Raw genomic sequence first — 27,165 nt, forward strand, 5'->3', positions numbered from 1 at the left:
AGTTGTTTTACCTGCTTTCTGGGCTGAGATGGGGAAGCGCTGAATTTTGGACTCGGCTGGTGACAAAATGTTCCAAACACACCCCATGCACAACTCCACTGGCGAAGGGGCCAGATACGAGTTCTGTGGCTAGTTTTTAGACTACCACGGTAGGCAGCTGAAATGCATCACAAAAGTTGTTCTACCTGCTTTCTGGGCTCAGTTGGGGAAGAGCTGAATTTTGGACTCGGCTGGTGACAAAATGTTCCAAACACACCCCATGCACAACTTCACCGTCGAAGGTGCCAGAAAGGAGTTCCTTTGGTAGTTCTTACACTACCCCGGTAGGCAGCTTAAAGGTACCACAGATGTAGTTCATCCTGCTTTCTGGGCTGAGATGGGGAAGCGCTCAAGATTGGACTCGGATGGTGACAAAATGTTCCAAACACACCCCATGCACAACTCCATCGGGGAAGGGGCCAGATACGAGTTCTGTTGCTAGTTTTTACATTACCCCGGTAGGCAGCTGAAAAGCACCACAGAAGTTGTTCTACCTGCTTTCTGGGCTGAGATGGGGAAGCGCTGAATTTTGGACTCGGCTGGTGACAAAATGTTCCAAACACACCCCATGCAAAACTCCATCGGGGAAGGTGCCAGAAATGAGTTCTGTTGCTAGTTTTTACATTACCCCCGGTAGGCAGCTGAAAGGCCCCACAAAACTTGTTCTACCTGCTTTTTGGGCTGAGATGGGGAAGCGCTGAATTTTGGAGTCGGCTGGTGACAAAATGTTCCAAACACACCCCATGCACAACTCCATCGGGCAAGGTGACAGAAACGAGTTCTTTTGGTATTTTTTACATTGCTCCGTTAGGCAGCTGAAAGGCACCACAAGACTTGTTCTACCTGCTTTCTGGGCTGAGATGGGGAAGCGCTGAATTTTGGAGTCGGCTGGCGATAAAATGTTCCAAACACACCCCATGCACAACTCCACCGGGAAGGTGCCAGAAAGGAGTGCTTTTGGTAGTTTTTACACTACCCCGGTAGGCACCTGACAGACACCACAAAACTTGTTCTACCTGCTTTCTGGGCTGAGATGGGGAAGCGCTGAATTTTGGACTCGGCTGGTGACAAAATGTTCCAAGCACACCCCATGCACAACTCCGCTGGGGAAGGTGCCAGAAAGGAGTTCTGTTGGTAGTTTTTACACTACCCAGGTAGGCACCTGACAGACACCACAAAACTTGTTCTAACTGCTTTCTGGGCTGAGATGGGGAAGCGCTGAATTTTGGACTCGGCTGGTGACAAAATGTTCCAAGCACACCCCATGCACAACTCCACCGGGGAAGGTGCCAGAAAGGAGTTCTGTTCGTAGTAATTCTTACAGTACCCCGGTAGGCAGCTGAAAGGCACCACAAAACTTGTTCTACCTGCTTTCTGGGCTGAGATGGGGAAGCGCTGAATTTTGGACTCGGCTGGTGACAAAATGTTCCAAACACACCCCATGCACAACTCCATCGGGCAAGGTGACAGAAACGAGTTCTTTTGGTATTTTTTACATTGCTCCGTTAGGCAGCTGAAAGGCACCACAAGACTTGTTCTACCCTGCTTTCTGGGCTGAGATGGGGAAGCGCTGAAGTTTGGACTCGGCTGGTGACAAAATGTTCCAAAAACACCCCATCCACAACTCCACCGGGGAAGGTGCCAGAAAGGAGTTCTGGTAGTAATTCTTACACTACCCTGGTAGGCAGCTGAAAGGCCCCACAAAACTTGTTCTACCTGCTTTCTGGGCTGAGATGGGGAAGCGCTGAATTTTGGCCTCGGCTGGCGATAAAATGTTCCAAGCACACCCCATGCACAACTCCACCGGGGAAGGTGCCAGAAAGGAGTGCTTCTGGTAGTTTTTACACTACCCTGGTAGGCACCTGACAGACACCACAAAACTTGTTCTACCTGCTTTCTGGGCTGAGATGGGGAAGCGCTGAATTTTGGACTCGGCTGGTGACAAAATGTTCCAAACACACCCCATGCACAACTTCACCGTCGAAGGTGCCAGAAAGGAGTTCCTTTGGTAGTTCTTACACTACCCCGGTAGGCAGCTTAAAGGTACCACAGATGTAGTTCATCCTGCTTTCTGGGCTGAGATGGGGAAGCGCTCAAGATTGGACTCGGCTGGTGACAAAATGTTCCAAACACACCCCATGCACAACTCCATCGGGGAAGGTGCCAGAAAGGAGTTCTGTTGCTAGTTTTTACATTACCCCGGTAGGCAGCTGAAAGGCACCACAAAACTTGTTCTACCTGCTTTCTGGGCTGAGATGGGGAAGCGCTGAAGTTTGGCCTCGGCTGGTGACAAAATGTTCCAAACACACCCCATGCACAACTCCATCGGGCAAGGTGACAGAAACGAGTTCTTTTGGTATTTTTTACATTGCTCCGTTAGGCAGCTGAAAGGCACCACAAGACTTGTTCTACCTGCTTTCTGGGCTGAGATGGGGAAGCGCTGAATTTTGGACTCGGCTGGTGACAAAATGTTCCAAACACACCCCATGCACAACTCCATCGGGAAACGTGCCAGACAGGAGTTCTCTTGGTAGTTTTTACACTACCCCAGTAGGCAGCTGAAAGGCACCACATAACTTGTTCTACCTGCTTTCTGGGCTGAGATGGGGAAGCGCTGACTTTTGGACTCGGCTGGTGACAAAATGTTCCAAGCACACCCCATGCACATCTCCACCGGGGAAGGTGCCAGAAAGGAGTTCTGTTGGTAGTTTTTACACTACCCCGGTAGGCACCTGACAGACACCACAAAACTTGTTCTACCGGCTTTCTGGGCTGAGATGGGGAAGCGCTGACTTTTGGACTCGGCTGGTGACAAAATGTTCCAAACACACCCCATGCACATCTCCACCGGGGAAGGTGCCAGAAAGGAATTCTGTTGGTAGTTTTTACATTACTTGCGTAGGAAGCCGAAAGGCCCCACAAAACTTGTTCTACCTGCTTTCTGGGCTGAGATGGGGAAGCGCTGAATTTTGGACTCGGCTGGTGACAAAATGTTCCAAACACACCCCATGCACAACTCCACCGGGGAAGGTGCCAGAAAGGAATTCTGTTGGTAGTTTTTACATTACTTGCGTAGGAAGCTGAAAGGCCCCACAAAACTTGTTCTACCTGCTTTCTGGGCTGAGATGGGGAAGCGCTGACTTTTGGACTCGGCTGGTGACAAAATGTTCCAAGCACACCCCATGCACATCTCCACCGGGGAAGGTGCCAGAAAGGAATTCTGTTGGTAGTTTTTACATTACTTGCGTAGGAAGCCGAAAGGCCCCACAAAACTTGTTCTACCTGCTTTCTGGGCTGAGATGGGGAAGCGCTGAATTTTGGACTCGGCTGGTGACAAAATGTTCCAAACACACCCCATGCACAACTCCACCGGGGAAGGTGCCAGAAAGGAATTCTGTTGGTAGTTTTTACATTACTTGCGTAGGCAGCTGAAAGGCCCCACAAAACTTGTTCTACCTGCTTTCTGGGCTGAGATGGGGAAGCGCTGACTTTTGGACTCGGCTGGTGACAAAATGTTCCAAGCACACCCCATGCACATCTCCACCGGGGAAGGTGCCAGAAAGGAGTTCTGTTGGTAGTTTTTACACTACCCCGGTAGGCACCTGACAGACACCACAAAACTTGTTCTACCGGCTTTCTGGGCTGAGATGGGGAAGCGCTGACTTTTGGACTCGGCTGGTGACAAAATGTTCCAAACACACCCCATGCACATCTCCACCGGGGAAGGTGCCAGAAAGGAATTCTGTTGGTAGTTTTTACATTACTTGCGTAGGAAGCCGAAAGGCCCCACAAAACTTGTTCTACCTGCTTTCTGGGCTGAGATGGGGAAGCGCTGAATTTTGGACTCGGCTGGTGACAAAATGTTCCAAACACACCCCATGCACAACTCCACCGGGGAAGGTGCCAGAAAGGAATTCTGTTGGTAGTTTTTACATTACTTGCGTAGGAAGCTGAAAGGCCCCACAAAACTTGTTCTAACTGCTTTCTGGGCTGAGATGGGGAAGCGCTGAAGTTTGGACTCGGATGGTGACAAAATGTTCCAAACACACCACATGCACGACTCCACCGGGGAAGGTGCCAGAAAGGAGTTCTGTTGGTAGTTTTTACATTACTTGCGTAGGAAGCTGAAAGGCACTACCGAAAGTTGTTCTACCTGCTTTCTGGGCTGAGATGGGGAAGCGCTGAATTTTGGAGTCGGCTGGCGATAAAATGTTCCAAACACACCCCATGCACAACTCCACCGGGAAGGTGCCAGAAAGGAGTTCTGTTGGTAGTTTTTACACTACCCCGGTAGGCAGCTGAAAGGCACCACATAACTTGTTCTACCTGCTTTCTGGGCTGAGATGGGGAAGCGCTGAATTTTGGAATCGGCTGGTGACAAAATGTTCCAAACACACCCCATGCACAACTCCATCGGGAAACGTGCCAGACAGGAGTTCTCTTCGTAGTTTTTACACTACCACGGTAGGCAGCTGAAAGGCACCACAGAAGTTGTTTTACCTGCTTTCTGGGCTGAGATGGGGAAGCGCTGAATTTTGGACTCGGCTGGTGACAAAATGTTCCAAACACACCCCATGCACAACTCCACTGGCGAAGGGGCCAGATACGAGTTCTGTGGCTAGTTTTTAGACTACCACGGTAGGCAGCTGAAATGCATCACAAAAGTTGTTCTACCTGCTTTCTGGGCTCAGTTGGGGAAGAGCTGAATTTTGGACTCGGCTGGTGACAAAATGTTCCAAACACACCCCATGCACAACTTCACCGTCGAAGGTGCCAGAAAGGAGTTCCTTTGGTAGTTCTTACACTACCCCGGTAGGCAGCTTAAAGGTACCACAGATGTAGTTCATCCTGCTTTCTGGGCTGAGATGGGGAAGCGCTCAAGATTGGACTCGGATGGTGACAAAATGTTCCAAACACACCCCATGCACAACTCCATCGGGGAAGGGGCCAGATACGAGTTCTGTTGCTAGTTTTTACATTACCCCGGTAGGCAGCTGAAAAGCACCACAGAAGTTGTTCTACCTGCTTTCTGGGCTGAGATGGGGAAGCGCTGAATTTTGGACTCGGCTGGTGACAAAATGTTCCAAACACACCCCATGCAAAACTCCATCGGGGAAGGTGCCAGAAATGAGTTCTGTTGCTAGTTTTTACATTACCCCGGTAGGCAGCTGAAAGGCCCCACAAAACTTGTTCTACCTGCTTTTTGGGCTGAGATGGGGAAGCGCTGAATTTTGGAGTCGGCTGGTGACAAAATGTTCCAAACACACCCCATGCACAACTCCATCGGGCAAGGTGACAGAAACGAGTTCTTTTGGTATTTTTTACATTGCTCCGTTAGGCAGCTGAAAGGCACCACAAGACTTGTTCTACCTGCTTTCTGGGCTGAGATGGGGAAGCGCTGAATTTTGGAGTCGGCTGGCGATAAAATGTTCCAAACACACCCCATGCACAACTCCACCGGGAAGGTGCCAGAAAGGAGTGCTTTTGGTAGTTTTTACACTACCCCGGTAGGCACCTGACAGACACCACAAAACTTGTTCTACCTGCTTTCTGGGCTGAGATGGGGAAGCGCTGAATTTTGGACTCGGCTGGTGACAAAATGTTCCAAGCACACCCCATGCACAACTCCGCTGGGGAAGGTGCCAGAAAGGAGTTCTGTTGGTAGTTTTTACACTACCCAGGTAGGCACCTGACAGACACCACAAAACTTGTTCTAACTGCTTTCTGGGCTGAGATGGGGAAGCGCTGAATTTTGGACTCGGCTGGTGACAAAATGTTCCAAGCACACCCCATGCACAACTCCACCGGGGAAGGTGCCAGAAAGGAGTTCTGTTCGTAGTAATTCTTACAGTACCCCGGTAGGCAGCTGAAAGGCACCACAAAACTTGTTCTACCTGCTTTCTGGGCTGAGATGGGGAAGCGCTGAATTTTGGACTCGGCTGGTGACAAAATGTTCCAAACACACCCCATGCACAACTCCATCGGGCAAGGTGACAGAAACGAGTTCTTTTGGTATTTTTTACATTGCTCCGTTAGGCAGCTGAAAGGCACCACAAGACTTGTTCTACCTGCTTTCTGGGCTGAGATGGGGAAGCGCTGAAGTTTGGACTCGGCTGGTGACAAAATGTTCCAAAAACACCCCATCCACAACTCCACCGGGGAAGGTGCCAGAAAGGAGTTCTGGTAGTAATTCTTACACTACCCTGGTAGGCAGCTGAAAGGCCCCACAAAACTTGTTCTACCTGCTTTCTGGGCTGAGATGGGGAAGCGCTGAATTTTGGCCTCGGCTGGCGATAAAATGTTCCAAGCACACCCCATGCACAACTCCACCGGGGAAGGTGCCAGAAAGGAGTGCTTCTGGTAGTTTTTACACTACCCTGGTAGGCACCTGACAGACACCACAAAACTTGTTCTACCTGCTTTCTGGGCTGAGATGGGGAAGCGCTGAATTTTGGACTCGGCTGGTGACAAAATGTTCCAAACACACCCCATGCACAACTTCACCGTCGAAGGTGCCAGAAAGGAGTTCCTTTGGTAGTTCTTACACTACCCCGGTAGGCAGCTTAAAGGTACCACAGATGTAGTTCATCCTGCTTTCTGGGCTGAGATGGGGAAGCGCTCAAGATTGGACTCGGCTGGTGACAAAATGTTCCAAACACACCCCATGCACAACTCCATCGGGGAAGGTGCCAGAAAGGAGTTCTGTTGCTAGTTTTTACATTACCCCGGTAGGCAGCTGAAAGGCACCACAAAACTTGTTCTACCTGCTTTCTGGGCTGAGATGGGGAAGCGCTGAAGTTTGGCCTCGGCTGGTGACAAAATGTTCCAAACACACCCCATGCACAACTCCATCGGGCAAGGTGACAGAAACGAGTTCTTTTGGTATTTTTTACATTGCTCCGTTAGGCAGCTGAAAGGCACCACAAGACTTGTTCTACCTGCTTTCTGGGCTGAGATGGGGAAGCGCTGAATTTTGGACTCGGCTGGTGACAAAATGTTCCAAACACACCCCATGCACAACTCCATCGGGAAACGTGCCAGACAGGAGTTCTCTTGGTAGTTTTTACACTACCCCAGTAGGCAGCTGAAAGGCACCACATAACTTGTTCTACCTGCTTTCTGGGCTGAGATGGGGAAGCGCTGAATTTTGGACTCGGCTGGTGACAAAATGTTCCAAAAACACCCCATGCACAACTCCATCGGGGAAGGTGACAGAAACGAGTTCTGTTGCAACTTTTTACATTACTCGGGTAGGCAGCTGAAAGGCACCACAAGACTTGTTCTACCTGCTTTCTGGGCTGAGATGGGGAAGCGCTGAATTTTGGACTCGGCTGGTGACAAAATGTTCCAAACACACCCCATGCACAACTCCATCGGGAAACGTGCCAGACAGGAGTTCTCTTCGTAGTTTTTACACTACCACGGTAGGCAGCTGAAAGGCACCACAGAAGTTGTTTTACCTGCTTTCTGGGCTGAGATGGGGAAGCGCTGAATTTTGGACTCGGCTGGTGACAAAATGTTCCAAACACACCCCATGCACAACTCCACTGGCGAAGGGGCCAGATACGAGTTCTGTGGCTAGTTTTTAGACTACCACGGTAGGCAGCTGAAATGCATCACAAAAGTTGTTCTACCTGCTTTCTGGGCTCAGTTGGGGAAGAGCTGAATTTTGGACTCGGCTGGTGACAAAATGTTCCAAACACACCCCATGCACAACTTCACCGTCGAAGGTGCCAGAAAGGAGTTCCTTTGGTAGTTCTTACACTACCCCGGTAGGCAGCTTAAAGGTACCACAGATGTAGTTCATCCTGCTTTCTGGGCTGAGATGGGGAAGCGCTCAAGATTGGACTCGGATGGTGACAAAATGTTCCAAACACACCCCATGCACAACTCCATCGGGGAAGGGGCCAGATACGAGTTCTGTTGCTAGTTTTTACATTACCCCGGTAGGCAGCTGAAAAGCACCACAGAAGTTGTTCTACCTGCTTTCTGGGCTGAGATGGGGAAGCGCTGAATTTTGGACTCGGCTGGTGACAAAATGTTCCAAACACACCCCATGCAAAACTCCATCGGGGAAGGTGCCAGAAAGGAGTTCTGTTGCTAGTTTTTACATTACCCCGGTAGGCAGCTGAAAGGCCCCACAAAACTTGTTCTACCTGCTTTTTGGGCTGAGATGGGGAAGCGCTGAATTTTGGAGTCGGCTGGTGACAAAATGTTCCAAACACACCCCATGCACAACTCCATCGGGCAAGGTGACAGAAACGAGTTCTTTTGGTATTTTTTACATTGCTCCGTTAGGCAGCTGAAAGGCACCACAAGACTTGTTCTACCTGCTTTCTGGGCTGAGATGGGGAAGCGCTGAATTTTGGAGTCGGCTGGCGATAAAATGTTCCAAACACACCCCATGCACAACTCCATCGGGCAAGGTGACAGAAACGAGTTCTTTTGGTATTTTTTACATTGCTCCGTTAGGCAGCTGAAAGGCACCACAAGACTTGTTCTACCTGCTTTCTGGGCTGAGATGGGGAAGCGCTGAAGTTTGGACTCGGCTGGTGACAAAATGTTCCAAAAACACCCCATCCACAACTCCACCGGGGAAGGTGCCAGAAAGGAGTTCTGGTAGTAATTCTTACACTACCCTGGTAGGCAGCTGAAAGGCCCCACAAAACTTGTTCTACCTGCTTTCTGGGCTGAGATGGGGAAGCGCTGAATTTTGGCCTCGGCTGGCGATAAAATGTTCCAAGCACACCCCATGCACAACTCCACCGGGGAAGGTGCCAGAAAGGAGTGCTTCTGGTAGTTTTTACACTACCCTGGTAGGCACCTGACAGACACCACAAAACTTGTTCTACCTGCTTTCTGGGCTGAGATGGGGAAGCGCTGAATTTTGGACTCGGCTGGTGACAAAATGTTCCAAGCACACCCCATGCACAACTCCGCTGGGGAAGGTGCCAGAAAGGAGTTCTGTTGGTAGTTTTTACACTACCCCGGTAAGCAGCTGAAAGACACCACAAAACTTGTTCTAACTGCTTTCTGGGCTGAGATGGGGAAGCGCTGAATTTTGGCCTCGGCTGGTGACAAAATGTTCCAAGCACACCCCATGCACAACTCCACCGGGGAAGGTGCCAGAAAGGAGTTCTGTTCGTAGTAATTCTTACAGTACCCCGGTAGGCAGCTGAAAGGCACCACAAAACTTGTTCTACCTGCTTTCTGGGCTGAGATGGGGAAGCGCTGAATTTTGGACTCGGCTGGTGACAAAATGTTCCAAACACACCCCATGCACAACTCCACCGGGGAAGGTGCCAGAAAGGAATTCTGTTGGTAGTTTTTACATTACTTGCGTAGGAAGCTGAAAGGCCCCACAAAACTTGTTCTACCTGCTTTCTGGGCTGAGATGGGGAAGCGCTGAAGTTTGGACTCGGCTGGTGACAAAATGTTCCAAACACACCCCATGCACAACTCCACCGGGGAAGGTGCCAGAAAGGAGTTCTGTTGGTAGTTTTTACACTACCCCGGTAGGCAGCTGAAAGGCACTACGAAAGTTGTTCTACCTGCTTTCTGGGCTGAGATGGGGAAGCGCTGAATTTTGGACTCGGCTGGCGATAAAATGTTCCAAACACACCCCATGCACAACTCCACCGGGGAATGTGCCAGAAAGGAGTTCTGTTCGTAGTAATTCTTACACTACCCCGGTAGGCACCTGACAGACACCACAAAACTTGTTCTATCTGCTTTCTGGGCTGAGATGGGGAAGCGCTGACTTTTGGAGTCGGCTGGTGACAAAATGTTCCAAGCACACCCCATGCACAACTCCACCGGGGAAGGTGCCAGAAAGGAATTCTGTTGGTAGTTTTTACATTACTTGCGTAGGCAGCTGAAAGGCCCCACAAAACTTGTTCTACCTGCTTTCTGGGCTGAGATGGGGAAGCGCTGACTTTTGGACTCGGCTGGTGACAAAATGTTCCAAGCACACCCCATGCACATCTCCACCGGGGAAGGTGCCAGAAAGGAGTTCTGTTGGTAGTTTTTACACTACCCCGGTAGGCACCTGACAGACACCACAAAACTTGTTCTACCGGCTTTCTGGGCTGAGATGGGGAAGCGCTGACTTTTGGACTCGGCTGGTGACAAAATGTTCCAAACACACCCCATGCACATCTCCACCGGGGAAGGTGCCAGAAAGGAATTCTGTTGGTAGTTTTTACATTACTTGCGTAGGAAGCTGAAAGGCCCCACAAAACTTGTTCTACCTGCTTTCTGGGCTGAGATGGGGAAGCGCTGAATTTTGGACTCGGCTGGTGACAAAATGTTCCAAACACACCCCATGCACAACTCCACCGGGGAAGGTGCCAGAAAGGAATTCTGTTGGTAGTTTTTACATTACTTGCGTAGGAAGCTGAAAGGCCCCACAAAACTTGTTCTAACTGCTTTCTGGGCTGAGATGGGGAAGCGCTGAAGTTTGGACTCGGATGGTGACAAAATGTTCCAAACACACCACATGCACGACTCCACCGGGGAAGGTGCCAGAAAGGAGTTCTGTTGGTAGTTTTTACATTACTTGCGTAGGAAGCTGAAAGGCACTACCGAAAGTTGTTCTACCTGCTTTCTGGGCTGAGATGGGGAAGCGCTGAATTTTGGAGTCGGCTGGCGATAAAATGTTCCAAACACACCCCATGCACAACTCCACCGGGAAGGTGCCAGAAAGGAGTTCTGTTGGTAGTTTTTACACTACCCCGGTAGGCAGCTGAAAGGCACTACCGAAAGTTGTTCTACCTGCTTTCTGGGCTGAGATGGGGACGCGCTGAATTTTGGACTCGGCTGGCGATAAAATGTTCCAAACACACCCCATGCACAACTCCACCGGGAAGGTGCCAGAAAGGAGTGCTTTTGGTAGTTTTTACACTACCCCGGTAGGCACCTGACAGACACCACAAAACTTGTTCTACCTGCTTTCTGGGCTGAGATGGGGAAGCGCTGAATTTTGGACTCGGCTGGTGACAAAATGTTCCAAGCACACCCCATGCACAACTCCGCTGGGGAAGGTGCCAGAAAGGAGTTCTGTTGGTAGTTTTTACACTACCCAGGTAGGCACCTGACAGACACCACAAAACTTGTTCTATCTGCTTTCTGGGCTGAGATGGGGAAGCGCTGACTTTTGGACTCGGCTGGCGATAAAATGTTCCAAACACACCCCATGCACAACTCCACCGGGGAAGGTGCCAGAAAGGACTTCTGTTGGTGCTTTTTACACTACCCCGGTAGGCAGCTGAAAGACACCACAAAACTTGTTCTACCTGCTTTCTGGGCTGAGATGGGGAAGCGCTGAATTTTGGACTCGGCTGGTGACAAAATGTTCCAAACACACCCCATGCACAACTCCACCGGGGAAGGTGCCAGAAAGGACTTCTGTTGGTAGTTTTTACACTACCCCGGTAGGCAGCTGAAAGACACCACAAAACTTGTTCTACCTGCTTTCTGGGCTGAGATGGGGAAGCGCTGAATTTTGGATTCGGCTGGTGACAAAATGTTCCAACCACACCCCATGCACAACTCCACCGGGGAAGGTGCCAGAAAGGAATTCTGTTGGTAGTTTTTACATTACTTGCGTAGGCAGCTGAAAGGCCCCACAAAACTTGTTCTACCTGCTTTCTGGGCTGAGATGGGGAAGCGCTGAATTTTGGACTCGGCTGGTGACAAAATGTTCCAAACACACCCCATGCACAACTCCACCGGGGAAGGTGCCAGAAAGGAATTCTGTTGGTAGTTTTTACATTACTTGCATAGGCAGCTGAAAGGCCCCACAAAACTTGTTCTACCTGCTTTCTGGGCTGAGATGGGGAAGCGCTGAATTTTGGACTCGGCTGGCGATAAAATGTTCCAAGCTCACCCCATGCACAACTCCACCGGGAAGGTGCCTGAAAGGAGTGCTTTTGGTAGTTTTTACACTACCCTGGTAAGCAGCTGAAAGACACCACAAAACTTGTTCTACCTGCTTTCTGGACTGAGATGGGGAAGCGCTGAATTTTGGACTCGGCTGGTGACAAAATGTTCCAAGCACACCCCATGCAAAATTCCACCGGGGAAGGTGCCAGAAAGGAATTCTGTTGGTAGTTTTTACATTACTTGCGTAGGCAGCTGAAAGGCCCCACAAAACTTGTTCTACCTGCTTTCTGGGCTGAGATGGGGAAGCGCTGAATTTTGGACTCGGCTGGTGACAAAATGTTCCAACCACACCCCATGCACAACTCCACCGGGGAAGGTGCCAGAAAGGAATTCTGTTGGTAGTTTTTACATTACTTGCGTAGGAAGCTGAAAGGCCCCACAAAACTTGTTCTACCTGCTTTCTGGGCTGAGATGGGGAAGCGCTGAATTTTGGACTCGACTGGTGACAAAATGTTCCAAACACACCCCATGCACAACTCCACCGGGGAAGGTGCCAGAAAGGACTTCTGTTGGTAGTTTTTACATTACTTGCGTAGGCAGCTGAAAGGCCCCACAAGACTTGTTCTACCTGCTTTCTGGGCTGAGATGGGGAAGCGCTGAATTTTGGACTTGGCTGGTGACAAAATGTTCCAAACACACCCCATGCACAACTCCTCCGGGGAAGGTGCCAGAAAGGAGTTCTGTTGGTAGTTTTTACACTACCCCGGTAGGCAGCTGAAAGACACCACAAAACTTGTTCTACCTGCTTTCTGGGCTGAGATGGGGAAGCGCTGAATTTTGGACTCGGCTGGTGACAAAATGTTCCAACCACACCCCATGCACAACTCCACCGGGGAAGGTGCCAGAAAGGAATTCTGTTGGTAGTTTTTACATTACTTGCGTAGGCAGCTGAAAGGCCCCACAAAACTTGTTCTCCCTGCTTTCTGGGCTGAGATGGGGAAGCGCTGAATTTTGGACTCAGCTGGCGATAAAATGTTCCAAACACACCCCATGCACAACTCCACCGGGGAAGGTGCCAGAAAGGAATTCTGTTGGTAGTTTTTACAATACCCCGGTAGGCAGCTGAAAGACACCACAAAACTTGTTCTACCTGCTTTCTGGGCTGAGATGGGGAAGCGCTGACTTTTGGACTCGGCTGGTGACAAAATGTTCCAAACACACCCCATGCACAACTTTACCGGGGAAGGTGCCAGAAAGGAGTTCTGTTGGTAGTTTTTACACTACCCCGGTAGGCAGCTGAAAGGCACTACGAAAGTTGTTCTACCTGCTTTCTGGGCTGAGATGGGGAAGCGCTGAATTTTGGACTCGGCTGGCGATAAAATGTTCCAAACACACCCCATGCACAACTCCACCGGGGAAGGTGCCAGAAAGGAGTTCTGTTGGTGCTTCTTACACTACCCCGGTAGGCACCTGACAGACACCACAAAACTTGTTCTGTCTGCTTTCTGGGCTGAGATGGGGAAGCGCTGACTTTTGGACTCGGCTGGTGACAAAATGTTCCAAACACACCCCATGCACAACTCCATCGGGGAAGGTGCCAGAAAGGAATTCTGTTGGTAGTTTTTACATTACTTGCGTAGGCAGCTGAAAGGCCCCACAAAACTTGTTCTACCTGCTTTCTGGGCTGAGATGGGGAAGCGCTGAATTTTGGACTCGGCTGGTGACAAAATGTTCCAAGCACACCCCATGCACAACTCCACCGGGGAAGGTGTCAGAAAGGATTTCTGGCAGTAATTCTTACACTACCCCGGTAGGCAGCTGAAAGGCCCCACAAAACTTGTTCTACCTGCTTTCTGGGCTGAGATGGGGAAGCGCTGAATTTTGGACTCGGCTGGTGACAAAATGTTCCAAGCACACCCCATGCACAACTCCACCGTTGAAGGTGCCAGAAAGGAGTAATGGTAGTAATTCTTACACTACCCCGGTAGGCAGCTGAAAGGCACTACGAAAGTTGTTCTACCTGCTTTCTGGGCTGAGATGGGGAAGCGCTGACTTTTGGACTCGGCTGGCGATAAAATGTTCCAAGCTCACCCCATGCACAACTCCACCGGGAAGGTGCCTGAAAGGAGTGCTTTTGGTAGTTTTTACACTACCCTGGTAAGCAGCTGAAAGACACCACAAAACTTGTTCTACCTGCTTTCTGGGCTGAGATGGGGAAGCGCTGAATTTTGGACTCGTCTGGTGACAAAATGTTCCAAGCACACCCCATGCACAACTCCACCGGGGAAGGTGCCAGAAATGAATTCTGTTGGTAGTTTTTACATTACTTGCGTAGGCAGCTGAAAGGCCCCACAAAACTTGTTCTACCTGCTTTCTGGGCTGAGATGGGGAAGCGCTGAATTTTGGACTCGGCTGGTGACAAAATGTTCCAAACACACCCCATGCACAACTCCACCGGGGAAGGTGCCAGAAAGGAATTCTGTTGGTAGTTTTTACATTACATGCGCAGGCAGCTGAAAGGCCCCACAAAACTTGTTCTACCTGCTTTCTGGGCTGAGATGGGGAAGCGCTGAATTTTGGACTCGACTGGTGACAAAATGTTCCAAAAACACCCCATGCACAACTCCTCCGGGGAAGGTGCCAGAAAGGAGTTCCGTTGGTAGTTTTTAGACTACCACGGTAGGCAGCTGAAATGCAACACAAAACTTATTCTACCTGCTTTCTGGGCTGACATGGGGAAGCGCTGAATTTTGGACTCGGCTGGTGACAAAATGTTCCAAACACACCCCATGCACAACTCCACCGGGGAAGGTGCCAGAAAGGACTTCTGTTGGTAGTTTTTACACTACCCCGGTAGGCAGCTGAAAGGCCCCACAAAACTTGTTCTCCCTGCTTTCTGGGCTGAGATGGGGAAGCGCTGAATTTTGGACTCAGCTGGCGATAAAATGTTCCAAACACACCCCATGCACAACTCCACCGGGGAAGGTGCCAGAAAGGAATTCTGTTGGTAGTTTTTACACTACCCCGGTAGGCAGCTGAAAGACACCACAAAACTTGTTCTACCTGCTTTCTGGGCTGAGATGGGGAAGCGCTGACTTTTGGACTCGGCTGGTGACAAAATGTTCCAAACACACCCCATGCACAACTCCACCGGGGAAGGTGCCAGAAAGGAGTTCTGTTGGTAGTTTTTACACTACCCCGGTAAGCAGCTGAAAGGCACTACGAAAGTTGTTCTACCTGCTTTCTGGGCTGAGATGGGGAAGCGCTGAATTTTGGACTCGGCTGGCGATAAAATGTTCCAAACACACCCCATGCACAACTCCACCGGGGAAGGTGCCAGAAAGGACTTCTGTTGGTGCTTCTTACACTACCCCGGTAGGCAGCTGAAAGACACCACAAAACTTGTTCTACCTGCTTTCTGGGCTGAGATGGGGAAGCGCTGACTTTTGGACTCGGCTTGTGACAAAATGTTCCAAACACACCCCATGCACAACTCCATCGGGGAAGGTGCCAGAAAGGAATTCTGTTGGTAGTTTTTACATTACTTGCGTAGGCAGCTGAAAGGCCCCACAAAACTTGTTCTACCTGCTTTCTGGGCTGAGATGGGGAAGCGCTGAATTTTGGACTCGGCTGGTGACAAAATGTTCCAAGCACACCCCATGCACAACTCCACCGGGGAAGGTGTCAGAAAGGATTTCTGGCAGTAATTCTTACACTACCCCGGTAGGCAGCTGAAAGGCCCCACAAAACTTGTTCTACCTGCTTTCTGGGCTGAGATGGGGAAGCGCTGAATTTTGGACTCGGCTGGTGACAAAATGTTCCAAGCACACCCCATGCACAACTCCACCGTTGAAGGTGCCAGAAAGGAGTAATGGTAGTAATTCTTACACTACCCCGGTAGGCAGCTGAAAGGCACTACGAAAGTTGTTCTACCTGCTTTCTGGGCTGAGATGGGGAAGCGCTGACTTTTGGACTCGGCTGGCGATAAAATGTTCCAAGCTCACCCCATGCACAACTCCACCGGGAAGGTGCCTGAAAGGAGTGCTTTTGGTAGTTTTTACACTACCCTGGTAAGCAGCTGAAAGACACCACAAAACTTGTTCTACCTGCTTTCTGGGCTGAGATGGGGAAGCGCTGAATTTTGGACTCGTCTGGTGACAAAATGTTCCAAGCACACCCCATGCACAACTCCACCGGGGAAGGTGCCAGAAATGAATTCTGTTGGTAGTTTTTACATTACTTGCGTAGGCAGCTGAAAGGCCCCACAAAACTTGTTCTACCTGCTTTCTGGGCTGAGATGGGGAAGCGCTGAATTTTGGACTCGGCTGGTGACAAAATGTTCCAAACACACCCCATGCACAACTCCACCGGGGAAGGTGCCAGAAAGGAATTCTGTTGGTAGTTTTTACATTACATGCGCAGGCAGCTGAAAGGCCCCACAAAACTTGTTCTACCTGCTTTCTGGGCTGAGATGGGGAAGCGCTGAATTTTGGACTCGACTGGTGACAAAATGTTCCAAACACACCCCATGCACAACTCCTCCGGGGAAGGTGCCAGAAAGGAGTTCCGTTGGTAGTTTTTACACTACCGCGGTAGGCAGCTGAAATGCAACACAAAACTTATTCTACCTGCTTTCTGGGCTGACATGGGGAAGCGCTGAATTTTGGACTCGGCTGGTGACAAAATGTTCCAAACACACCCCATGCACAACTCCACCGGGGAAGGTGCCAGAAAGGACTTCTGTTGGTAGTTTTTACACTACCCCGGTAGGCAGCTGAAAGACACCACAAAACTTGTTCTACCTGCTTTCTGGGCTGAGATGGGGAAGCGCTGAATTTTGGACTCGGCTGGTGACAAAATGTTCCAAGCACACCCCATGCACAATTCCACCGGGGAAGGTGCCAGAAAGGAGTTCTGTTGGTAGTTTTTACATTACTTGCGTAGGCAGCTGAAAGGCCCCACAAAACTTGTTCTACCTGCTTTCTGGGCTGAGATGGGGAAGCGCTGAATTTTGGACTCGGATGGTGACAAAATGTTCCAAACACACCCCATGCACAACTCCACCGGGGAAGGTGCCAGAAAGGAATTCTGTTGGTAGTTTTTACATTACTTGCGTAGGCAGCTGAAAGGCCCCACAAAAGTTGTTCTACCTGCTTTCTGGGCTGAGATGGGGAAGCGCTGAATTTTGGACTCGGCTGGTGACAAAATGTTCCAAGCACACCCCATGCACAACTCCACCGTTGAAGGTGCCAGAAAGGAGTAATGGTAGTAATTCTTACACTACCCCGGTAGGCAGCTGAAAGGCACTACGAAAGTTGTTCTACCTGCTTTCTGGGCTGAGATGGGGAAGCGCTGAATTTTGGAGTCAGCTGGCGATAAAATGTTCCAAGCTCACCCCATGCACAACTCCACCGGGAAGGTGCCTGAAAGGAGTGCTTTTGGTAGTTTTTACACTACCCTGGTAAGCAGCTGAAAGACACCACAAAACTTGTTCTACCTGCTTTCTGGGCTGAGATGGGGAAGCGCTGAATTTTGGACTCGGCTGGTGACAAAATGTTGCAAGCACACCCCATGCACAACTCCACCGGGGAAGGTGCCAGAAATGAATTCTGTTGGTAGTTTTTACATTACTTGCGTAGGCAGCTTAAAGGCCCCACAAAACTTGTTCTACCTGCTTCCTGGGCTGAGATGGGGAAGCGCTGAATTTTGGACTCGGCTGGTGACAAAATGTTCCAAGCACACCCCATGCACAACTCCACCGGGGAAGGTGCCAGAAAGGAGTTCTGTTGGTGCTTTTTACACTACCCCGGTAGGCACCTGACAGACACCACAAAACTTGTTCTATCTGCTTTCTGGGCTGAGATGGGGAAGCGCTGACTTTTGGACTCGGCTGGTGACAAAATGTTCCAAACACACCCCATGCACAACTCCTCCGGGGAAGGTGCCAGAAAGGAATTCTGTTGGTAGTTTCTACATTACTTGCGTAGGCAGCTGAAAGGCCCCACAAAACTTGTTCTACCTGCTTTCTGGGCTGAGATGGGGAAGCGCTGAATTTTGGACTCGGCTGGTGACAAAATGTTCCAAACACACCCCATGCACAACTCCACCGGGGAAGGTGCCAGAAAGGAATTCTGTTGGTAGTTTTTACATTACTTGCGTAGGCAGCTGAAAGGCCCCACAAAAGTTGTTCTACCTGCTTTCTGGGCTGAGATGGGGAAGCGCTGAATTTTGGACTCGGCTGGTGACAAAATGTTCCAAGCACACCCCATGCACAACTCCACCGTTGAAGGTGCCAGAAAGGAGTAATGGTAGTAATTCTTACACTACCCCGGTAGGCAGCTGAAAGGCACTACGAAAGTTGTTCTACCTGCTTTCTGGGCTGAGATGGGGAAGCGCTGACTTTTGGACTCGGCTGGCGATAAAATGTTCCAAGCTCACCCCATGCACAACTCCACCGGGAAGGTGACTGAAAGGAGTGCTTTTGGTAGTTTTTACACTACCCTGGTAAGCAGCTGAAAGACACCACAAAACTTGTTCTACCTGCTTTCTGGGCTGAGATGGGGAAGCGCTGAATTTTGGACTCGGCTGGTGACAAAATGTTGCAAGCACACCCCATGCACAACTCCACCGGGGAAGGTGCCAGAAATGAATTCTGTTGGTAGTTTTTACATTACTTGCGTAGGCAGCTGAAAGGCCCCACAAAACTTGTTCTACCTGCTTCCTGGGCTGAGATGGGGAAGCGCTGAATTTTGGACTCGGCTGGTGACAAAATGTTCCAAGCACACCCCATGCACAACTCCACCGGGGAAGGTGCCAGAAAGGAGTTCTGTTCGTAGTATTTCTTACACTACCCCGGTAGGCACCTGACAGACACCACAAAACTTGTTCTATCTGCTTTCTGGGCTGAGATGGGGAAGCGCTGAATTTTGGACTCGTCTGGTGACAAAATGTTCCAAGCACACCCCATGCACAACTCCACCGGGGAAGGTGCCAGAAAGGAATTCTGTTGGTAGTTTTTACATTACTTGCGTAGGCAGCTGAAAGGCCCCACAAAACTTGTTCTACCTGCTTTCTGGGCTGAGATGGGGAAGCGCTGAATTTTGGACTCGGCTGGTGACAAAATGTTCCAAGCACACCCCATGCACAACTCCACCGGGGAAGGTGCCAGAAAGGAATTCTGTTGGTAGTTTTTACATTACTTGCGTAGGCAGCTGAAAGGCCCCACAAAACTTGTTCTACCTGCTTTCTGGGCTGAGATGGGGAAGCGCTGAATTTTGGACTCGGCTGGTGACAAAATGTTCCAAGCACACCCCATGCACAACTCCACCGTTGAAGGTGCCAGAAAGGAGTAATGGTAGTAATTCTTACACTACCACGGTAGGCAGCTGAAAGGCCCCACAAAACTTGTTCTACCTGCTTTCTGGGCTGAGATGGGGAAGCGCTGAATTTTGGACTCGGCTGGTGACAAAATGTTCCAAACACACCCCATGCACAACTCCACCGGGGAAGGTGCCAGAAAGGACTTCTGTTGGTGCTTTTTACACTACCCCGGTAGGCAGCTGAAAGACACCACAAAACTTGTTCTACCTGCTTTCTGGGCTGAGATGGGGAAGCGCTGACTTTTGGACTCGGCTGGTGACAAAATGTTCCAAACACACCCCATGCACAACTCCTCCGGGGAAGGTGCCAGAAAGGAATTCTGTTGGTAGTTTTTACATTACTTGCGTAGGCAGCTGAAAGGCCCCACAAAACTTGTTCTACCTGCTTTCTGGGCTGAGATGGGGAAGCGCTGAATTTTGGACTCGGCTGGTGACAAAATGTTCCAAACACACCCCATGCACAACTCCACCGGGGAAGGTGCCAGAAAGGAATTCTGTTGGTAGTTTTTACATTACTTGCGTAGGCAGCTGAAAGGCCCCACAAAATTTGTTCTACCTGCTTTCTGGGCTGAGATGGGGAAGCGCTGAATTTTGGACTCGGCTGGTGACAAAATGTTCCAAGCACACCCCATGCACAACTCCACCGTTGAAGGTGCCAGAAAGGAGTAATGGTAGTAATTCTTACACTACCCCGGTAGGCAGCTGAAAGGCACTACGAAAGTTGTTCTACCTGCTTTCTGGGCTGAGATGGGGAAGCGCTGAATTTTGGAGTCGGCTGGCGATAAAATGTTCCAAGCTCACCCCATGCACAACTCCACCGGGAAGGTGCCTGAAAGGAGTGCTTTTGGTAGTTTTTACACTACCCTGGTAAGCAGCTGAAAGACACCACAAAACTTGTTCTACCTGCTTTCTGGGCTGAGATGGGGAAGTGCTGAATTTTGGACTCGGCTGGTGACAAAATGTTGCAAGCACACCCCATGCACAACTCCACCGGGGAAGGTGCCAGAAATGAATTCTGTTGGTAGTTTTTACATTACTTGCGTAGGCAGCTGAAAGGCCCCACAAAACTTGTTCTACCTGCTTTCTGGGCTGAGATGGGGAAGCGCTGAATTTTGGACTCGGCTGGTGACAAAATGTTCCAAGCACACCCCATGCACAACTCCACCGGGGAAGGTGCCAGAAAGGAGTTCTGTTCGTAATATTTCTTACACTACCCCGGTAGGCACCTGACAGACACCACAAAACTTGTTCTATCTGCTTTCTGGGCTGAGATGGGGAAGCGCTGAATTTTGGACTCGTCTGGTGACAAAATGTTCCAAGCACACCCCATGCACAACTCCACCGGGGAAGGTGCCAGAAAGGAATTCTGTTGGTAGTTTTTACATTACTTGCGTAGGCAGCTGAAAGGCCCCACAAAACTTGTTCTACCTGCTTTCTGGGCTGAGATGGGGAAGCGCTGAATTTTGGACTCGGCTGGTGACAAAATGTTCCAAGCACACCCCATGCACAACTCCACCGGGGAAGGTGCCAGAAAGGAATTCTGTTGGTAGTTTTTACATTACTTGCGTAGGCAGCTGAAAGGCCCCACAAAACTTGTTCTACCTGCTTTCTGGGCTGAGATGGGGAAGCGCTGAATTTTGGACTCGGCTGGTGACAAAATGTTCCAAGCACACCCCATGCACAACTCCACCGGGGAAGGTGCCAGAAAGGAGTAATGGTAGTAATTCTTACTCTACCACGGTAGGCAGCTGAAAGGCCCCACAAAACTTGTTCTACCTGCTTTCTGGGCTGAGATGGGGAAGCGCTGAATTTTGGACTCGGCTGGTGACAAAATGTTCCAAACACACCCCATGCACAACTCCACCGGGGAAGGTGCCAGAAAGGACTTCTGTTGGTGCTTATTACACTGCCCCGGTAGGCAGCTGAAAGACACCACAAAACTTGTTCTACCTGCTTTCTGGGCTGAGATGGGGAAGCGCTGACTTTTGGACTCGGCTCGTGACAAAATGTTCCAAACACACCCCATGCACAACTCCACCGGGGAAGGTGCCAGAAAGGAATTCTGTTGGTAGTTTTTACATTACTTGCGTAGGAAGCTGAAAGGCCCCACAAAACTTGTTCTACCTGCTTTCTGGGCTGAGATGGGGAAGCGCTGACTTTTGGACTCGGCTGGTGACAAAATGTTCCAAGCACACCCCATGCACAACTCCACCGGGGAAGGTGCCGGAAAGGAATTCTGTTGGTAGTTTTTACATTACTTGCGTAGGAAGCTGAAAGGCCCCACAAAACTTGTTCTACCTGCTTTCTGGGCTGAGATGGGGAAGCGCTGAATTTTGGACTCGGCTGGTGACAAAATGTTCCAACCACACCCCATGCACAACTCCACCGGGGAAGGTGCCAGAAAGGAATTCTGTTGGTAGTTTTTACATTACTTGCGTAGGAAGCTGAAAGGCCCCACAAAACTTGTTCTACCTGCTTTCTGGGCTGAGATGGGGAAGCGCTGAATTTTGGACTCAGCTGGCGATAAAATGTTCCAAACACACCCCATGCACAACTCCACCGGGGAAGGTGCCAGAAAGGAATTCTGTTGGTAGTTTTTACAATACCCCGGTAGGCAGCTGAAAGACACCACAAAACTTGTTCTACCTGCTTTCTGGGCTGAGATGGGGAAGCGCTGACTTTTGGACTCGGCTGGTGACAAAATGTTCCAAACACACCCCATGCACAACTCCACCGGGGAAGGTGCCAGAAAGGAGTTCTGTTGGTAGTTTTTACACTACCCCGGTAGGCAGCTGAAAGGCCCCACAAAACTTGTTCTACCTGCTTTCTGGGCTGAGATGGGGAAGCGCTGAATTTTGGACTCGGCTGGCGATAAAATGTTCCAAACACACCCCATGCACAACTCCACCGGGGAAGGTGCCAGAAAGGACTTCTGTTGGTGCTTCTTACACTACCCCGGTAGGCAGCTGAAAGGCACCACAAAACTTGTTCTACCTGCTTTCTGGGCTGAGATGGGGAAGCGCTGACTTTTGGACTCGGCTTGTGACAAAATGTTCCAAACACACCCCATGCACAACTCCATCGGGGAAGGTGCCAGAAAGGAATTCTGTTGGTAGTTTTTACATTACTTGCGTAGGCAGCTGAAAGGCCCCACAAAACTTGTTCTACCTGCTTTCTGGGCTGAGATGGGGAAGCGCTGAATTTTGGACTCGGCTGGTGACAAAATGTTCCAAGCACACCCCATGCACAACTCCACCGGGGAAGGTGTCAGAAAGGATTTCTGGCAGTAATTCTTACACTACCCCGGTAGGCAGCTGAAAGGCCCCACAAAACTTGTTCTACCTGCTTTCTGGGCTGAGATGGGGAAGCGCTGAATTTTGGACTCGGCTGGTGACAAAATGTTCCAAGCACACCCCATGCACAACTCCACCGTTGAAGGTGCCAGAAAGGAGTAATGGTAGTAATTCTTACACTACCCCGGTAGGCAGCTGAAAGGCACTACGAAAGTTGTTCTACCTGCTTTCTGGGCTGAGATGGGGAAGCGCTGAATTTTGGACTCGGCTGGTGACAAAATGTTCCAAGCACACCCCATGCACAACTCCACCGGGGAAGGTGCCAGAAATGAATTCTGTTGGTAGTTTTTACATTACTTGCGTAGGCAGCTGAAAGGCCCCACAAAACTTGTTCTACCTGCTTTCTGGGCTGAGATGGGGAAGCGCTGAATTTTGGACTCGGCTGGTGACAAAATGTTCCAAGCACACCCCATGCACAACTCCACCGGGGAAGGTGCCAGAAAGGAGTTCTGTTCGTAGTATTTCTTACACTACCCCGGTAGGCACCTGACAGACACCACAAAACTTGTTCTATCTGCTTTCTGGGCTGAGATGGGGAAGCGCTGAATTTTGGACTCGGCTGGTGACAAAATGTTCCAAGCACACCCCATGCACAACTCCACCGGGGAAGGTGCCAGAAAGGAATTCTGTTGGTAGTTTTTACATTACTTGCGTAGGCAGCTGAAAGGCCCCACAAAACTTGTTCTACCTGCTTTCTGGGCTGAGATGGGGAAGCGCTGAATTTTGGACTCGGCTGGTGACAAAATGTTCCAAGCACACCCCATGCACAACTCCACCGGGGAAGGTGCCAGAAAGGAATTCTGTTGGTAGTTTTTACATTACTTGCGTAGGCAGCTGAAAGGCCCCACAAAACTTGTTCTACCTGCTTTCTGGGCTGAGATGGGGAAGCGCTGAATTTTGGACTCGGCTGGTGACAAAATGTTCCAAGCACACCCCATGCACAACTCCACCGTTGAAGGTGCCAGAAAGGAGTAATGGTAGTAATTCTTACACTACCACGGTAGGCAGCTGAAAGGCCCCACAAAACTTGTTCTACCTGCTTTCTGGGCTGAGATGGGGAAGCGCTGAATTTTGGACTCGGCTGGTGACAAAATGTTCCAAACACACCCCATGCACAACTCCACCGGGGAAGGTGCCAGAAAGGACTTCTGTTGGTGCTTTTTACACTACCCCGGTAGGCAGCTGAAAGACACCACAAAACTTGTTCTACCTGCTTTCTGGGCTGAGATGGGGAAGCGCTGACTTTTGGACTCGGCTGGTGACAAAATGTTCCAAACACACCCCATGCACAACTCCTCCGGGGAAGGTGCCAGAAAGGAATTCTGTTGGTAGTTTTTACATTACTTGCGTAGGCAGCTGAAAGGCCCCACAAAACTTGTTCTACCTGCTTTCTGGGCTGAGATGGGGAAGCGCTGAATTTTGGACTCGGCTGGTGACAAAATGTTCCAAACACACCCCATGCACAACTCCACCGGGGAAGGTGCCAGAAAGGAATTCTGTTGGTAGTTTTTACATTACTTGCGTAGGCAGCTGAAAGGCCCCACAAAATTTGTTCTACCTGCTTTCTGGGCTGAGATGGGGAAGCGCTGAATTTTGGACTCGGCTGGTGACAAAATGTTCCAAGCACACCCCATGCACAACTCCACCGTTGAAGGTGCCAGAAAGGAGTAATGGTAGTAATTCTTACACTACCCCGGTAGGCAGCTGAAAGGCACTACGAAAGTTGTTCTACCTGCTTTCTGGGCTGAGATGGGGAAGCGCTGAATTTTGGAGTCGGCTGGCGATAAAATGTTCCAAGCTCACCCCATGCACAACTCCACCGGGAAGGTGCCTGAAAGGAGTGCTTTTGGTAGTTTTTACACTACCCTGGTAAGCAGCTGAAAGACACCACAAAACTTGTTCTACCTGCTTTCTGGGCTGAGATGGGGAAGTGCTGAATTTTGGACTCGGCTGGTGACAAAATGTTGCAAGCACACCCCATGCACAACTCCACCGGGGAAGGTGCCAGAAATGAATTCTGTTGGTAGTTTTTACATTACTTGCGTAGGCAGCTGAAAGGCCCCACAAAACTTGTTCTACCTGCTTTCTGGGCTGAGATGGGGAAGCGCTGAATTTTGGACTCGGCTGGTGACAAAATGTTCCAAGCACACCCCATGCACAACTCCACCGGGGAAGGTGCCAGAAAGGAGTTCTGTGCGTAATATTTCTTACACTACCCCGGTAGGCACCTGACAGACACCACAAAACTTGTTCTATCTGCTTTCTGGGCTGAGATGGGGAAGCGCTGAATTTTGGACTCGTCTGGTGACAAAATGTTCCAAGCACACCCCATGCACAACTCCACCGGGGAAGGTGCCAGAAAGGAATTCTGTTGGTAGTTTTTACATTACTTGCGTAGGCAGCTGAAAGGCCCCACAAAACTTGTTCTACCTGCTTTCTGGGCTGAGATGGGGAAGCGCTGAATTTTGGACTCGGCTGGTGACAAAATGTTCCAAGCACACCCCATGCACAACTCCACCGGGGAAGGTGCCAGAAAGGACTTCTGTTGGTGCTTTTTACACTACCCCGGTAGGCAGCTGAAAGACACCACAAAACTTGTTCTACCTGCTTTCTGGGCTGAGATGGGGAAGCGCTGACTTTTGGACTCGGCTGGTGACAAAATGTTCCAAACACACCCCATGCACAACTCCTCCGGGGAAGGTGCCAGAAAGGAATTCTGTTGGTAGTTTTTACATTACTTGCGTAGGCAGCTGAAAGGCCCCACAAAACTTGTTCTACCTGCTTTCTGGGCTGAGATGGGGAAGCGCTGAATTTTGGACTCGGCTGGTGACAAAATGTTCCAAACACACCCCATGCACAACTCCACCGGGGAAGGTGCCAGAAAGGAATTCTGTTGGTAGTTTTTACATTACTTGCGTAGGCAGCTGAAAGGCCCCACAAAATTTGTTCTACCTGCTTTCTGGGCTGAGATGGGGAAGCGCTGAATTTTGGACTCGGCTGGTGACAAAATGTTCCAAGCACACCCCATGCACAACTCCACCGTTGAAGGTGCCAGAAAGGAGTAATGGTAGTAATTCTTACACTACCCCGGTAGGCAGCTGAAAGGCACTACGAAAGTTGTTCTACCTGCTTTCTGGGCTGAGATGGGGAAGCGCTGAATTTTGGAGTCGGCTGGCGATAAAATGTTCCAAGCTCACCCCATGCACAACTCCACCGGGAAGGTGCCTGAAAGGAGTGCTTTTGGTAGTTTTTACACTACCCTGGTAAGCAGCTGAAAGACACCACAAAACTTGTTCTACCTGCTTTCTGGGCTGAGATGGGGAAGTGCTGAATTTTGGACTCGGCTGGTGACAAAATGTTGCAAGCACACCCCATGCACAACTCCACCGGGGAAGGTGCCAGAAATGAATTCTGTTGGTAGTTTTTACATTACTTGCGTAGGCAGCTGAAAGGCCCCACAAAACTTGTTCTACCTGCTTTCTGGGCTGAGATGGGGAAGCGCTGAATTTTGGACTCGGCTGGTGACAAAATGTTCCAAGCACACCCCATGCACAACTCCACCGGGGAAGGTGCCAGAAAGGAGTTCTGTGCGTAATATTTCTTACACTACCCCGGTAGGCACCTGACAGACACCACAAAACTTGTTCTATCTGCTTTCTGGGCTGAGATGGGGAAGCGCTGAATTTTGGACTCGTCTGGTGACAAAATGTTCCAAGCACACCCCATGCACAACTCCACCGGGGAAGGTGCCAGAAAGGAATTCTGTTGGTAGTTTTTACATTACTTGCGTAGGCAGCTGAAAGGCCCCACAAAACTTGTTCTACCTGCTTTCTGGGCTGAGATGGGGAAGCGCTGAATTTTGGACTCGGCTGGTGACAAAATGTTCCAAGCACACCCCATGCACAACTCCACCGGGGAAGGTGCCAGAAAGGAATTCTGTTGGTAGTTTTTACATTACTTGCGTAGGCAGCTGAAAGGCCCCACAAAACTTGTTCTACCTGCTTTCTGGGCTGAGATGGGGAAGCGCTGAATTTTGGACTCGGCTGGTGACAAAATTTTCCAAGCACACCCCATGCACAACTCCACCGTTGAAGGTGCCAGAAAGGAGTAATGGTAGTAATTCTTACACTACCACGGTAGGCAGCTGAAAGGCCCCACAAAACTTGTTCTACCTGCTTTCTGGGCTGAGATGGGGAAGCGCTGAATTTTGGACTCGGCTGGTGACAAAATGTTCCAAACACACCCCATGCACAACTCCACCGGGGAAGGTGCCAGAAAGGACTTCTGTTGGTGCTTTTTACACTGCCCCGGTAGGCAGCTGAAAGACACCACAAAACTTGTTCTACCTGCTTTCTGGGCTGAGATGGGGAAGCGCTGACTTTTGGACTCGGCTCGTGACAAAATGTTCCAAACACACCCCATGCACAACTCCACCGGGGAAGGTGCCAGAAAGGAATTCTGTTGGTAGTTTCTACATTACTTGCATAGACAGCTGAAAGGCCCCACAAAAC

Source organism: Falco peregrinus, chromosome 1 (assembly GCF_023634155.1).
Source record: "Falco peregrinus isolate bFalPer1 chromosome 1, bFalPer1.pri, whole genome shotgun sequence".
NCBI classification, from domain to species: Eukaryota; Metazoa; Chordata; class Aves; order Falconiformes; family Falconidae; genus Falco; species Falco peregrinus.